Consider the following 6,277-nt stretch of genomic DNA (forward strand, 5'->3'; position numbering starts at 1 on the left):
GTCATATATTGGTCTCACCACTCCCTACTATACATTACAATTATTTAAGGCAAGCTGCATGAATATCAATGATCATTGATCATCCTGATTGGCTCATTTTGGAAAAGCCTTTACTCATAAGTAAAGCACCTCTCTAATTTCTTTAGACTTAGAGCCTCTTTTTGTGCTGAATCTTTCAAAGATTCTGAATGTGTCTCCTAAGGTGGAAATATTATCCAAACAACCCTCAAATGGGGTTCAAAAACTAAAGAGTTGAAAGCCAAAAACTTCAAGTTCTCCAATTATGCTTGTTGTACTGATCACCATTATATACACATGCATAAACAGTAACTAGATTGGCCAAGCTGGAGGTCTGCATAATATTGCCCCACTTGTTATATTTACAAAAGGTTTAGAGGTTTTTAAAAGGAAGCTCTTGATCAGTGGTGGCATCATCATCGTAGAGCTGCTTTTGTATGAGAGATGCTTGACTGTGGAGTTGCTGATGCACGTTTCCAAGCTTGATGTGATCAATGGTGGCATCGTCATCATAGAGCTGCTTTTGTATGAGAGATGCTTGAGTACTGTGGAGTTGCTGATGCACGTTTCCAAGCTTGATGTGATTAAGATGTGTCACTACGTCCCTCATACAAGGCCAATCTTGCGGCTTTCTCCTCATGCACGCAACGCCCAATTCCATCACCTGCATCATCTCGTCTCGCAGGTGCGTTTCTTTGTCACCTTCCGATCGGAGCGTTGCATCCAATGCTTCCCGTGTCGAGAACGTGGACAGCACCCACGACCGCAGGTCCATCGTATCCGCTTTGAACATCTCGCTGGTCGAACTCTTGCCTGTGAGCATCTCTAATAGTGTTATACCATAGCTGTAAACATCGCCTTTGGTAGTGTAGGTAGCTTGAAATGCGTACTCTGGCAACATGTTCAGATGATCACAATTCATTAGCAAGATCGGCAAAAGGATAACAACTACCAAATTCGACGAAATAGTTGTAGGATCCACTTGTATACGTCTGAGACTCTGAGCATCCGCAAGAAGGGAGAGACTCACCTGGCGCAGCATAGCCTAGTGTGCCCTTGAATGTACCGGAGTTCGTTGCACTGACGGCAACCGGATCTAACAGTTTTGCAATGCCAAAGTCTGCTACACGAGCAGTCATGTCTGCATCCAACAGAATGTTGCTCGGTTTGATGTCGCAATGCACCACGGGCTCTTGGCACTCCTCGTGCAAATACACCAAAGCTTGTGCAACAGCAATGGAAATATCAAAGCGCATTCTCCAGTCAAATGAACCTCTTTGTCCCTCACGGTAGAGTTGGGCTTCTAAACTCCCATTCTCTAAGTATTCAAGAACCACAGCTTTTACTTGTGAGCCGATGCAATAGCCTTTCAACCCCACCAAATTTCTATGTCTTAAATTGCTCAGTATTCCCAATTCCTTCCTGAAGGCTCGATCCCCCCATAGCTGCATTCTGTTTGTCTATCCTTTTCACAACGACCACAATATTGCCGTTGTTCAAAGTACCTTTATACACTCTGCTAAACGCAGCGGTTCCAATCAAGTTTTCTGGTTGAAGTCGTTTGTTGCAAGACGGAGATCTTGCTCGTCGAAGTGCTTAAAATCCTTGACAGTGAAACTCGTACCACTAGAAAGCTGAGGTGCAAATACTTGGTGAAACCGTCGATAGCTCCACCAACTGATCAAACAGGCTAATAGTACGAGAAGCATCCCCGCTGCACCTAAACTGATTTTCCCAAGTTTACTCAAGCCCTTGTGGTGTTTGGTAACTGAGGGTGCAGCCATACAATATTCTGGGCTTAAGACTCGCCCACATAGTGCCACATCTCCAAGAAACGATTCGTTTGTGACATTTTCGAAGACACCCGTGGTAGGTATCTGCCCTGTCAGATCAGCGTTATAAGACACATTTATAAAAGCAAGATTTTTTAGTTGACCAAGGCTCTCAGGAATCGATCCATCCAACTGATTTATAGAGAGATCTAGCCTTTCGAGTGCCGTGCATCCTGTACCAATAGATGAAGGGATACTTTCAGACAACATGTTCGAAGAGAAGTCGATCGTTCGAACACGGGAAAGTTGCCCTATACTCGAAGGGATCGTTCCTGAAAGATTGTTATGGGAGAGGTCCAGGCCTACCTGCAGATTTATCTTGGACAGAGAACTAGGTATTGTACCGCTGAAATTGTTGTGGGAGAGGTCCAAATCGTATAGCGCCTGACAGTTGCTCATAGAGTCTGGTATCATACCAGAAAGCATGTTTCCTTGCAAGTACAATTGACTCAAAACTTGCAGTTCAGTCAGCCGAGACGGGATAGGTCCCGTTAGAGTGTTGTCTTGAAGACCCAGGTAAGTAAGCCCACTGCAAGACGCAAGCTGTTCTGGAATGCTTCCAGTTAGCTTGTTATTGTCCAAATATAAGCCTTCCAAACGCAGCAGGTTGCCCAGAGTATAGGGAATGCTACCGGTTAGAGAGTTGGAAGAAATACGCAAATCCACCAGCGCGGATGCACTCAAGTTGCCAAGCTCAAGGGGTATTTTACCTTGTAGGGAATTGTACGACAGGCGGACGATAATGAGTTTGCCTAGTTGACCTAGAGCAGGAGGAATTGAACCTGATAGATTGTTGGTGTCAAGGTAAAGGTGCATAAGTTGGGAGCAGTTTCCAAGGGAAGGGGGAATGGAGCCATTCAGCCTATTGTCCGCCAAGTAAAGGAAATTCATGTTTTGAAGGAGAGAGAGCTCTCCAGGTATTGCACCCGTGAGTTTATTTCTATCAAGGAACAACTCTTCTAGGTTTGTACAATTGCCTAGTTCCGCTGGGATACTGCCGGTCATGCCAAAAATCCCTCGGAACCCCAGATATAAGAGTTGTTGAAGCCTTCCGTATTCAGGAGGTATCTTCCCGGTCAAGTATAGATTTCCTGAGAAGATTAGCCACTGAAGCTTACTGCAATTCCCTATAGATGCAGGAACACTGCCTGAGATATTTAGGTTGGACAAATCGAGAACTGTCAGCTGAACGAGATTTCCCAGCTCAGGAGGCACTATACCGATCAAGCCAAGATTGGAGACGAATACGAGAGAGCTCAGATTTGTACAGTTGCCGAGTTGAAGAGGAATGCTGCCAGAAAAATTGTTGACGCCAAGTTGCAGGATCGTCAGAGACGTAAGTTGTCCTAGCTCAGCAGGAATTTCACCTGACAAAGCGTTATTATTGAGCCACAGGTATTCCAAGGATGCCACTTTTCCTAGCTCAGAAGGGATAAATCCAGTTAAAAAGTTGTTTGCAAGATTCAGGTGATACAAGGCCGAGAAGTTGCCGAATACAATGGGGATGCTGCCGGTCAATTGGTTCTGGTTGAGGTCTAGGTAAGAAAGGGACTTGAATAAGCCTGAAATGTTGGTAGGAATCGATCCAGTTAAGTTGTTGGCGCTGAGATCTAGGTACTGGAGGTTGGAAAGGGCAGCCATTAGAGACGATGGGATGCTCCCATTCAAGTAGTTTCTACACAGAGAAAGGTGTTGCAAATTTACTAGAGAACCCAACTCGCTAGGAACTGTGCCATTGAGCTGGTTGGAGCAAAGATTTAAGTAGGTAAGGTTGGAGGAGGAAGCCAAAGCAGGAGGAATCGGCCCTTGTAGCTGGTTAGCACTAAGGTCCAGGGCTTCCAAGGAAGGGAGTTGCCCAAGTTGGGGAGGAATGGATGCAGAGAAGTTGTTTGAAGAGAGATTCAAGAGGGACAAGCAGGGCAAAGTACTTAGGATGGGGGGGATAGTGCCAAGCAACTGTTGCTATGGAAGCGTGAGTGCTGTGACGCACGAGTTGATGATATTGCAAGAAACGCCAGTCCAGTTGCAAGGCGAATTCCCATAGGACGTCCCCCAACCTTGCAGGGCTCCTAGGGGATCGTCCACATGTTGCTTGAACTGCAAAAGAATTGCTGCATCCCTGGTCTGATTTGTGAGAACCTGGAAATCATCGGTATTGCTTAATTGCCGATCGGACTGTGAACCCCTCATGGCGATGGTCAACCCAATTTGCAAACCTTGTGGACGACGTCATGGATCTTAGTGTCGGAGATACAGCTACAGCTCCCACCTGCAATCCACACAACAACTTGATCACCCCTGCCTGCTATCCCGGCGAGCAAAAGCCAATCCAATAGCATCGATAATGTTGCTAAAAAAGATTTTAACGATGATTTCAGCAAGATTTCCAACGCTCCAATGCTAATCACTGCATTATATTGCACCTGCATCAACTCTTGATGGATGAAGGTAGTCTCAATTGCTGCTGCAAAAATTGCAAGTGCGGCAAGACCGCCGAACACTGCCATCCTGATAATTTCAAACACTAATTGGAAAAATTGTGCAGGGGACCTAACATGGTCCAACAGGTAGATAGGGGAGTCAAGGAGAGAAGCAAGGCTTGACCCCAGTCTTTTATAGCTAGGAACTATACAAAACAAAGTGAAGGAGATGTGGACTGCCCCCACACTCAGTGATGAATCAACTTTGGACTTTTGGCTATAGAATGTTCTTAAAACACAGGAAATACTAAAGCAAACTAGAAAGCTTAGAGATAAAGTTTGCCATGGGAGACTAGATGCTATCCAAAAGAGTCTCGATGTTCTTGAAACTCAAGCACACAGCATGGACACCCAAACTCAGATTGACCTTCGCCTTGCCAAGAGTGAACTAGCCAGACTCAAACTCATAAGATATTCTTCAGCTAACTATACACTAGAAGATGGTGGGTAGGCAAACTTGATAGACCCACCAAAGAAACTTTCACGCTCATTCGTAGCAGGAAAAGAGCCCTCGAGGAAATTCCTCCTCTCAAAGTAATCTTCAAAGGATTCCTCATCTTGTGGAGGCACATCAACTGAAAGTAGATTGGCATTTTCTATCTTTGAAGTTAATTACTTTCAGGGTCTGGGATTGTTGGATTCTCTTGGATGCGAGCAGGTTTTGGATGATGCTTGCCAGCAAAGGTGTTGAAGAGGGCACGGAACGGAGAGGAAGAAAACCAGGGAGGGGAGGCCGGCGATGTGACTCAAAAAACTAGTTGGTCTTCCACGTAATAGAATAATAATAAAATACATTTAAATATGGACATAACCAATTTCTCCCATTTCCAAAACATATACAAATTCAATTAGTTAATTAGTAAGAGTCTTCTCATCTCATAATGATAAAAATACATTTAGAATGGATGGAGCTTCTTTTTCCAACAATTAAAAGAACTAGGGATGAGTTATGCACGACACATGGCCTCGTTTCATGTGTAGACAAAAGTCATCATTCCATGCTTTTTCAATCACTCGAAAGAAGGATTGGAGTTCCTAGGGTCTTGAGGCCATGGTCCAAGATGGAATAAAAAGCTGTAGCTATTCTTCGGACAACTAGGTCTAGGATGGGAGTAATGATTAATCACAAATAGATTTCTATCCTAAACCCCCCATGAAAGTCTCGTTGAGGTGCTAACTTTCCCTAAGGACTATTTACACTACCATAGTTTAAGACACACGACTTAAGGATTTGAAAGAAAGAGTGCATTCCGATTGAGATTCATGGGGATCTTCTTATGTTAAATCTCTTAACATCATGTTAAAGATGCTTGACAATTTAACCCCCAAGAAATAGATGCTCCAAGACCTTCTGCGAAGGATTACAAGTTAAAATATACAAATAAGGGTATAAATAAGTGTATATGTTGTTTTTATGAGTGCAGCTATGTGTCTAATTACACGTTATTTGTCCTTATGTATATGCACGTGTTAGTGTGTCTATGCATGTGTTTGGCTATATGTGTAGCGATGTTGTTGTGTGCTTAATATTAGATTAGTATTAGGCTATGTTAGTTTAGTTTCATAGTTAGAAAGAGAATGTATGTTGTGTGTATTTTGTGCATGTCAAATTTTTTTATGGATATGAATTTATTATTAGCCTTTGGTATGCCGTATGCATGAGATCTGGCTATGTCACTGTGATTTAATTTTTAGAAAATGAGGAGTGTAACCTATTTGGTGCACTCCACTTGGTATTGTGTAGGATTGTGGACTCAAAGTCGTTTATTGCAATCCAGTCAAGATTGCAATGTTTGTTGACATTTGAAAAGAATATTTATATCCATGGTAAACCAGTCTTTTGATCTTAGGCTCTTTTTTTTTCCTGTAAAATTATTAATTGCACACCCTTAGCTTCTTTATGTCTCTTCTTTTGTCATGCTATGGAGTCTAACACCTATTTCATTA

General features: G+C 43.2%; 1 pseudogene; it reads right to left on the minus strand.

Moving 5' to 3' along the window:
- Positions 1 to 360: 360 nt before the first annotated feature.
- Positions 361 to 3,597, minus strand: LOC147902285 (uncharacterized; annotated as a pseudogene).
- Between the last annotated feature and the right edge of the window lie 2,680 nt (positions 3,598 to 6,277).

Source organism: Dipteris shenzhenensis, chromosome 4 (genome assembly GCF_047967505.1).
Source record: "Dipteris shenzhenensis isolate YYH24624 ecotype China chromosome 4, Dip_SZ_1.0, whole genome shotgun sequence".
NCBI classification, from domain to species: Eukaryota; Viridiplantae; Streptophyta; class Polypodiopsida; order Gleicheniales; family Dipteridaceae; genus Dipteris; species Dipteris shenzhenensis.